The sequence below is a fragment of the Platalea leucorodia genome (genome assembly GCF_965183815.1).
Source record: "Platalea leucorodia genome assembly, chromosome: 7".
Taxonomy (NCBI): Eukaryota; Metazoa; Chordata; class Aves; order Pelecaniformes; family Threskiornithidae; genus Platalea; species Platalea leucorodia.
In genome coordinates this window covers 43,728,323-43,738,726 of record NC_138829.1, presented here as the reverse complement: position 1 = coordinate 43,738,726, position 10,404 = coordinate 43,728,323, and the positions used below count along the sequence as shown (strand labels likewise).

The window sequence follows — 10,404 nt, the reverse complement described above, 5'->3', positions numbered from 1 at the left end:
TGGGGGTGTTTCTCGAGATTTTTCTGAATGGGTATCTACTCCTCTTCACGCTATTGAATACACTCGCCCGTCAGCTTGAAGTGTAAAATTACCGCTGCTAAAAAAAAAAAAAAATTCTTGCAGATGACACAAAAACTGGCAGAATGAATAAAGGCAGTTATTCAGAGCGATCAAGATCCCTTGATAACGGCGGCCGGTGCGGGCGGCTGTGCTGCTGCAGCCGGGATTTCACACAGGCCGACCGGCCGCGGGGGGGCGGAGGCCGTTGCCGCGCGGTGAAATGGAGGACGGCGGAGCGGCGGCGGCACCCCGAGCGGTCACCAACGGTCACTAACGGTCGCGCCCTGGGGCTCTTTGGAGGCATCCCCGGCCGAGCGGGACAAGCCCGGTACGAGTGGCGGCCACAGGGACCTGGACCCGCTCCCCGCGCCTCGGGAGCCGGCCTGCGCGGCAGGGTCGGGCCGGGCTGCGGCCAGCCGCGCAGCTCGAGGCGGCTGCTGGCAGGGCTGCCGGAACGGGTCCCCCGCGGCCCCTCCACCCCCTTCCCTCCTGGGACGGGCAGATCGCCGGGGCCGGCGGGCCGGGGCACCTCACCCCGCGGACGGGCGGGCGGGCGGGCGGGCGCCCCCCTGTCCCGCCGGTGCGGGACAGGCGTTCCCGCCGCCGCCCCCCGCTTCGCGAGCGGCTCCTTTAAATGCTCGTGGAGGTCACCGGAGGATTCGCCCCAGGCCAGCCCTACTCGCGCGGCTTGAGCCAATCCTTTTCCAGGCGTGGCCCTCCCCGGGGCCAATCAGAAAGGAAAGCCTTGGAGGCGGGAGGCCAGCCCCCGTGATGGACGGCGCGGGTGACCAATCACGACCGATACTGGACGGCTGATGCATATGAGTGGCACCCAATAGGCTTGCGGACGAGTGGGCGGGCCCGGCGTCGCCGGGCGCTGCGAGCCCCCCGCCGGGTGGCCGAGGTACGGAGGGGAAGATGGCGGAGTAAGAGGAAGAGGCGGAGAGGCCGGGGCCGGCCGCGGCCCCGCGGCCTCGGCCGCGCTCAGGTGAGTGTGGTGGGGAACAACGGCCCCCAGCGCGGGACCGCACCCAGCCCGGTGCCTGGTGCCCCGCTCCCTGATTGGGCTGGGCCCGGGCGCCCGCGCACCCGCCTCTCCGTCCTGCTCCGTGATTGGGCTGGGCCCGGGCACGTTCGCGCCCGCCGCTTCCTGAGGACCGGGCCGGACCGGCGAGCGCGGCCGGGCGGCTCCCCGCCCGCCTCACCCGGCAGCGCGGCCTCCACGCTGGGGCAGCCCCGAGCGGGGCGGGGGGGCGTCCGTGTGGTGACGGCCGGCGCTTCCCGGGGACACCTGCCGGGGGGCGCGGGTGACGGGGTGGGAGCCGGGCCGGTTCGACCCGCCCGCCGCCCTGAAAAGTCTGAGTAACTTCGGAGCTGGGGGCGAGGGCGTGCCGCAGCTCCGGCGGGAGCGGGCGGGCAGCGGTACCGGGCTGCAGCAGGTGGCTGGGGGGGAGAGCCTGTTTCCCGCACAGCAGTACCCTGCAGCCGAGTGAGGAACGGCCGAGAACAGCTCTCGGTGAACAGCTGCAGCTGACGGCGTACGTGGAGAAGAGAAACCAAGATGTATCATCCGAAATTAGTCTTTTCATCTCCGCCTACAAAAATAGCACCGATTATCCTCACTCTTCGGTTACCGTTGTTATTCGTGGAATCTGTGTGCTAGAATGGGTTTTGCTAATCTGAACAGTTATGTCCTTTTCTGATGTCTTTATGTCAGACTGACACAGGAGTGCACAAAGGGGATGGCTTCCAAAGTCATTTGACAAAACCAGAACGTACGAGTAATCCACGGTGCAAAATAAGTTTTATGGAGAGTGGAGAGATTATATTGATAGTGGAATTGATTGCAGCCTTATGAATTCATGGGATTGTTGATAATAAGGTGAAAAGGACTTTACACATGATGAAACATGTGAAATTATTACTAAAACCACTATCCCTCCTTTCCATGTTAGTGACATGCAGGTCGGGTATGCCCTAAATTTTTCAATGTTGTTGGAGGTATTTTGTACTATAGAATGGTACTTTGTTTAAATAAATAAAAAAAAAAAGGTGGGGGGGACTTCTAACTGAAAGCAAAAGCATTACAGTCACTAGCATGAGATTCCGTATGTTCTGTATTTGATAACAATTCTTTAAATCTCGAGTTTGTTATAGAATGCTAAGTGACTGCATTTTCAACGTGCATGTTGGGTAAAAGTAAAAAATTGAAGTGGTTAAATGAGAAGCACAGCTTTAGATCTTGTGGAGACATGGCGTGTTATCTTAATCGATCTAATAATGAAGTAGTTGTAACTGCTGAAGTAACTCAAAAGAAATACAAGTGTGTTTGTCACAACTAGTTCTGAATGCAGTAGCTGCTTATGAGAAAGATTTTCTAAGGAACATTTTACCAATTTCATGGGCTATATTATTCACATAGTAACAGTAATAGCAGCTTATGAGCAATGTAATATTAAGGCACAGTACAGTGCTATTGATGAATATTCCTGCTTATACATGTCAATGTATGAATTGTTAAAATATGCGACGGGATTTGCCTTTGGCATATTACATGTAAGGATAATTCTGCTTTATATTATAATTAAAAGAATAAGAAGCGATCAGCTTTCTTTCACGTGAAGTTGTACGCTATTTTAGCAGTAAGTACATTCATTTGGATTAATATTTGTTCTTAGTTGCTTCGACTCCACAAGAGCTGTGAGAAGTAGTATCTTAAAAAAACCCAACCAAACAAACAAAAACCCAAAACAAACAAAAACATCAGAGTTTTCTGTTAGCCTGGTATATGTCAACTATGTGCACTGCTTTACAGTCTTGCCCACAGTGCTGTGAGTCTGCAGTGTGAAGATTTGCATGAACAGGCTATGCATCTTGCAGTTGTGACCTGTAATTCAGAGGTGTCAAAAATTGTGGGTCAACTAAGGCTGAAAGTTCTGACCCAGTCTGTGAAGACTCTGGAGTATCTCTTGAACACCTCCCACGTTCATTCTTAAAACTAGAAAAGGAACAGTGTTTGAAACCAGTCCTGACATGCCGGAGGTTATGTGAATGAATGCAAGATGCGAGGGCCCGCAGTCTTTGGAGGATTAAGGGAGAGAAAAAAAAAAAAAAAAGAGGAGGATTTCTCTAAAATGGGATGTGGAGGAAGGGATGATTCTTTGCTTAAACAGTATTCAAGGAGCACATTACTTTGGTGTGTGTATCATGGAATACAAAGCTCAGCTATAAAACAGTCTATTTTCTCTGCTGCTGTCGGAAGTACTGTTACAACATTGTACCAAATGTCCTCATAGGAGAGGAAGGTGATTATATTGAAAATATAAAGTGAAACAAAACAGTCACTCAGGCCTGCAATCTCATAAGCAGCAGAATGTGCGCAGGGCCCGAGATGCTTGTCCAGCAGCCAAGCACCGTAGCAGGGGTGTTTAAGCTGTGCGTCCAGCAGTCTGGCTGGACAGACTTGTGTCCAGCTAGTTGCTTGTGTCCAGATACTAAGTCCAGGATCCCTTGTAGAGGACAAGGGACATCAGCTGGCAGGTCCTTAGGTCTTCTGGCCTCTTCCTAGGTTGGCAGCCATTCTAGGTTTCAGATACGCCTTTGTGTACCCTTTTGGAGGTGGCAGTGGTCTGTGTCTCTACCCTGCCCAACTCTGTGAATGATCAGCGTTCTTTGTCTCTAGATCTGGGTGTCTTCTGAAATTGCAGGGGGACGTGCTGGGGGCTTGATGACCTGCTAACCTGGGTGTCACAAGCCCTTCTGAGAGCCCTCTTCCTGCTCCATGTTACTTTTCGTGCCTCCACAGCCAGACACTCCCTTTCTTTCTCCAATCACACCAGTCTTAGCCTTTCTTATTACAGTTCTCTGCATTGCCTCATCGATTGGGTTTAGATGCCTTTTTAAAAGTTACCTAGAAAGTGAAAGGAACACAAAGGCAGCTCATTTTTTGCAGGACTGTAAGCTACTTCTGTTGTATTTTGTATTTACGATTTAAGCTTTTGTCATTATCAGCTTTCCAGGTAAAATGTGACGCTTTTTAAGCCATTGGAAAGGCCTCAGTGGACTTGCAGTCTGTAGTGCTAATTTTGCTTTCTGTATCTTCACACACCTCCACCACATTTAACTTTCAAATTTTCGTGTCTTGGTCTTTCTATGTAAATCTGGTTCTAGATCTTTCCTTGCTCACCTACTTCTCAGGCTCTAGGGAAGAGGAGAGTAATGATCTTCTACATCCCTGTTAGTTCTGCTCGTCTCCTGGAACATTTGTGTGTGTGTATGTGTGTCTGTGAGAGAGAGAAAGGTAGTATTTTGGAAGCCAGATCTGATGGATCTGAGTTTTTGCCGACCAATCTAATTAAAACTAAGGGTACCTTAAAACAGAGTGTGAGAGGTGAGGTGAAACTTGGTAGCATAGCTGTACACTATTCATTTTAGTATAGTTTCCAATTCCAGTGTGCTGATTATGTCAGAACACTGACTTCTTTTTTTCCCATTGGTCCATTGGTAATAGGGCATGTTGATCTATATGAGAAGGCAAATACTACAGTTTTGTTGGTAAACTTACTTATGAGATGTTTCTTCAGCTCTTTTTGGCCTGTATCCACGAAATTGTCTATCTGAATATGAGATTTAAAGTTCATGGAAACTGACCTTTAGTTATGGTAGAGCAAAAAAAAGAATGGGCAATAGATCAAAACTTAATAAAAATAATATTTTCAGAATTTTTAGCAGAAAATGATCAATATATAATGTTGAGTTTTCACAAATATTTCTTGCTCCAGATCAATTGACTGTATGTTCAGTAAGTAAGGTGTGAAACAAGAAAAATAGTCTTTTTTATTTTCTTTTTCATAATTTCCACTAGATTTTACCTGTAGAGTTGATACTGTCACCATCAATTTCAGTGCCTGCTAATTTTCAATAGCCTTGATTTATATCCAGTTACATTTGCAAGTTCTGTTGGTACTAGTGTGAACGCTGCTCCCACATAATCTATGAAAGTCGGATAGAAAGTATATCAAGCAGTACAGTTAAAAACTGGAGCATCCAAAGTTGGTGAACTTGCTAAAATAAAATAAAAAAAAATTGGTTAAAGCAAACTGGATTTCAGTATTGGATGAAACGTTCCTTTGTATGAGTTGCTTTAAGTGTCACCTGCTGTTTTTTTCTAATAAGAATTACTTTATTATTTAGTGTAGTTTATTTGTAGTTTTAGAATAAGTGAAAGAAAACCCAACTTTTCAAAGATTGGCATTGGGAATTGTTTCCGTTATGGTAAGTAAGCTTGGGAGAGTTCCTTAAAACTGTTCCTTACCAAATTAATTGTTTTGTGAATAATTTGCTCTTGGTTCCTCAGTCTCTCAAAGTCACACAGTGCTTGGCAGGTTCTTGAGGGAGGACTTGAATAGGAAGGATCAGAACTGACAATGTGAGAATGGAATAACTCCCCTGAAATACAGGGCTAGGGATCATCTGCTGACTGCAGTTTTTCTGAAGGTGCAGGTCCCTGGTGCTTGTAGAAATGCTGTGTTGTGCAGGAGAGTGGAACCTAGTAATACTTTGGTGAGGATACTGGGAGTTTTTAATAATAAGTTCTGTGTGATGAGATAGTTCTGCTTATAGCAATGAATTATTCTTCCAGTTAGGTGTCAGCTCAGCATCCTTGAGAACAGTCATTATGCTTCCTTGCTACTGTGGTTTGTTATTAACATGAAAGAGTTTCTTGCCTTACTGGAGGCTGAAATTGTGTCCATCGCAGTTCCTATGAAACTGGAACATATGTCTGTTGATGATAGCTTACCGTAACAAGGTTGTTTATCTTCAAAATATGCACAATTAAAAAGTAGTTTCGGTAGTGCTGTATACTTAATGCTCCAGGTGTAGTCGGTCGAGCGTGGGCTGTAGGCTTGTTTTCAATAAAGTGGAAACCAACAAATTCCAGGGAAAAAGGGAATTCAGTACTGTGTAAACTACATTTTGTGGAATGAATGACACACATGATTTTACTCCAGGAAACAGAATGGTTTCGAACAAAAGCCGTTCATGTGTGGTTTGGGTATATACTTCTCCTCCCCAGCCTGTTCTTAGTTAAAGTTTGCCTGTCCTGGGTCTTCTGTAGTTGGGCCCAGTTTACTTGACCATCCTTTCCCTTAAACTAAAGGAAGGGGGTGGCTATGATCATTTCAAAAGTAACATCAGCATGTTTTATATAGAAAGTCTAAAAATGTTAACTAGTTCCTGGAAGAGACAGCTAATCTTTTGTGTCTTGTGCAGATAATCATGTATGATCTGAATAGCTTCCTAGATGCAAATTTAATTTCATTTGTTCATCTCTTTCTCTCTAGGCTCACTGGAGGGAATGTGGATTGATCAAAAATAATGGTGAGTAAAGCCATAACGTTATTTAGGTACTAAATATCAGGTACTAAACTTGTCAGGCTTGTTGGTTGATTTAGGGTTTTCTCTTTATTTTTTCTTTTTCTTTTCTATTTCTTTTTTTTTCCTGTCCAAAGAAATTGGTCATTGAGATTTTAATTTTTTGTAGGATACTTTCAGAGAACTGGACTGTTGCCACAGTGTCAGCTTTCAGCTTGGGCTTTGCTTGAAGGAAACCTTGATTTAACTATACAGTTTAACAAGAATAAATGCTTTTAAAATTATAAAATTCCTGTCCCATGATGTCATTTTGCTCTGCTAAGAGACACTAACTGTGTGTAGTTATCTTAAAAGTTGTATTTGTTAAACTGTAGGATTGGAAGAAAGATAACATAACCAAATGTCAAGTAGCAAATAGAAATAAGTACATTCAAAATTTCTAAGAATGACAGTCAACTTCTGGAGTTTTGATTTTTTTTCCAGTGAATGAAATAAAGTTATTCTGGTAGTTAAGATGTGTAACAGAGTGCTATATTCTGTTCTCAGCTCTGCCACAAACCTTTGGCATGTTTTGTTGCAGCTCTCCAGGTCTGTTTTTCCCCATCTTCATAACAAGAATAAGACTTTCCCAACAGTGTGAGCATGGATGGTCAAGCTCATGATCAGCTGAAATATTTGAGTGCCTCAGAGAGAAAGTGATGGTGACGTGTGCTGTATTTCCATTTTCATGATCTACTCGCTACTTCTAACATAGGAGTTGAAAATTGTCCCTGGAAGATTATTTCTGAACTTGATCAACGAAAGGGTTAAGGTAATTAGAATAAGGTGAGAAATACAGACAGAGACAAGAGAGAAAGGGGTTAGAAAATACGGTGTATCCTCACGTTCTTGTATGTGAGAAAGAGAAACCAAAGAAAAAAAATTTCTCTTTCACATCTCTCATTGTAGTATGGGAGAGTGATAATAAACATTTCTGGCACTAGCTGTGCAGGAGCGCACCTGCATTACCTTCCAATCCAGGCTGGCGTCAAACTTAAAGCAAAAAAATCATGTCTTAACAACTACTGTGACGAGATGATACCAGGTGAGTGTCACTGATGAAAGGCCAGGAGATCAGTGAGAAGATGACAGTTGTTGAAGTATGTCTACACTGTGGATAAGTGGGGAGAAATGAGTAAAAGTACCTACCTAATCTGTGTGATCTTACAGCTATCGTAAGTGTTTTTTTCCTCTACAGCACTGACAGTTTCGTAGTTAATTAGGTGATAGTTTATGGTCTCTTTGAATTGTGATCTGCTATAGCAGAATATACTCTCTCTGTGTGCAGTGTGCATTCTGGTGCTACCTCAACATTGTCATGCTATATGTGGGAGCCACAGTTAAGAAGCCCCATAGCTAATTAACACTGGTATATTTTTGGATGCATCGCTTCTGAGTAAGCGTATAGTTCAGCATTTCTGTAGGATTTCTTTAGCCAGTTTATGGACATCTATAGTTAGATATAAAACTTACAGAGCAAGGGATTATTGCAGTTTGTGAAGCCAGCTGATTTTGTCCGTTAGAGTCAGGCTTTTAAAGTAATGAACCAATGGGCATTTTAACGTTGAATGCATTTTATTCCGATTCCTAAACTACCTCTCCTGTTTTTTTTTATTTTGGGATTCCAGATCCTCTCCTGACATTCAAGAAGAAGGTGATCCTGTTGCTTGCTCATACGGTGCGAGATGTCGATGTTTCTCTTCTAGCAAGCAAAAACCTGTCCATCACTTCCATGGAGCTGAATGAACAAACGTCTCTCTACTTCCTGTTTCAACCATCTCGCCCAACATTTGATTGACCAGATGACTTCTTCCACAGAAGTACCCCACCGTTTTATCAAAACTCAGAAGCAGAGTAACAGAAATCAGCATTTGCTTCCCTGAAGAAATGTCTTCTGTGCCAGCTCTTCATCCAGCTTTCTGCATTCTGTTTAAAATGAGAAATACTTTGTAATCAGATGCAAGTGGAAGCTGGTGTTCTTCGCTGATTCTCCTTCTTTATTTTAGGAAGGTTAAGTACTTCACTGTGTCATACTGGAATTCCTAGCAGATAAAGTGTCTGCATGCATTGCTATGTCAAACTGTCTTGACGTGTATGAAGAGTTGCAGCAGGAAAACCTACATATTTTCCGCTCTGACGTGAGGAAGAAACTTACCAAACAGTTGGGGACATCCCATACAGGTATTTTCTAGTCCAGGACCCAGGCTTGACTTTGTAGATAGATAACTTGATGTCAACTCACATGAAGCAGCTAATGCACAGGAACAAATGCAGAATCACCTTGTCTGTAGTGTGTAAATGCATCGTCCCAGTCTGTGATCAAAATGTATATTTGCATGTGTAAACCTATGTAAGTGCTGGATATGAAGAGCTTTCACCAGAAGGAGAAATTACTCTGCATCATTTCATTTTTAGCAAAGAAAAATGAAGCTTTAAAGGCCTCTGGGGTAACAGGATAATGGTTAGGTTTACATTAAATCATGCCCTCCTTCTGGCTTTTTATGAATCCTTAGCAGAAAAAGGAACAAAACCATTCTACAGTAGAGGAGATGGGGCAGAACTTTCTTTATTAAAGAAATCGACTTCTGGTGGGATGGAAGAGACCAGAAGTGTAACGTTGCAGTTTATCTACTCAGCTTCCTTGGCACAGTTTCAGCTTTTCGTACTGCTGATGGAATCAGCTTTTTCATTCTTCTGTGACTGAGTACTGAGATGACCTGTGTGTTTCCATCATCTACTTAGAAATAGGCCCAAGAGAATGGACTGTTAGCCACCTAAGAGGGGTGAGTTCAGAGAAAGACAGAAGTACTTAGGATGGGCCTTTTTCTGGTTCCTCTTGTTCCTTCCCAAACTAAGGCGCAATCTGTTGTTCTTATGTTTACATGGGATTCTTTGTCTCCATCATTTGTAATCACAAATATATAGGATGTTTTCTGTCATTCTGAGATGGGAGCGTATATTGTTTACATGCTCCCTGCCATGGTGTTCTATATGGCAAGTAAGATTTCTTGGCAAAAAAAACCCCAGAACTGGGGTATGTATTCTATTCCATTTCAAATCTGGAGCTCTTCTTAGTGCACCTTATTCCAAGCTTGTGATTTAGAAAATGTGACTAGCTTAAAATAATATTTTCAAATCTGGATCAAATAAAGGTATATAGGTTCTGTTAATAGGTTTTGGGAGATAATAGCATGGTTGGGGGGGTGGTTTAGATTTCTTGTTTTGTTCTGTTTTTCCTTTTAGATAACTGCTGGAGAGAGCCAGACAGCCTGAAAATGGCTGAAAAAGTCAACAATTGAAATCCTTCTTAAATCTTAATGATAGATTGCAAGGGCAGCATTCTGATATTTAAAATGTGGTGACATTTTATGGGACCAAGTTCCATAGCAGAGTAAGGACAAGTGTTGGTGCTGATCCTAATCTTCAGAGTAGAGTTAACTCTGTGTTTAGACTTGCATTGTAACAATAAGATTTAATGACAGCTTTACCCATTTTTTGTTTCGACGAAGAAAAGATCAGACACGTAAGCTAAAGAGTGGTGGACAAGACACTGTGTTATCAAAATAATGCCAACTGTAATGAGCAGAGAGGTGCACTAAAATCGTGTTTTAACATTGTGATAAGCTGTGTGTAAGAGTTACATTGATCTTGATGAGGCAACCACCAGCCTGGCCTGACTTCTTTTAAGAACATAGGATTTCTTTGCTGAATATGGTCTGAATTTTCTAGCATTGGAGGCAACTAGAAAAGCACACTTCCTTTTAGGGCCTCCTTATGTTGAAACCAATGGGATTTAATGTAGATGTCTGTAGAAGCAGGATCCATCTCTAAGTGATGGAAAATACTGTCAATATCATAGGATTATAAGTGGTTGGGAGGTATCTGGTGTAAGAAACATCTGATTTTTAGATCCGGGAATTTCCTTTTCTT

At 43.7% G+C, this 10,404-nt stretch overlaps 1 long non-coding RNA gene across 2 annotated transcripts; it reads left to right on the top strand.

Annotated features, from left to right (window-relative positions):
* The first annotated feature begins 931 nt into the window (after window positions 1-931).
* LOC309593484 lies at window positions 932-9,235 on the top strand. Of its 2 annotated transcripts, none has more exons than XR_014228856.1 (4): window positions 932-1,048; window positions 6,405-6,441; window positions 7,016-7,246; window positions 8,103-9,235. It is a non-coding gene; the product is annotated as an uncharacterized lncRNA (long non-coding RNA). The 2 variants fall into 2 exon arrangements; XR_014228857.1 differs by having other exon boundaries at window positions 7,016-7,260.
* The last annotated feature ends 1,169 nt before the right edge of the window (window positions 9,236-10,404 follow it).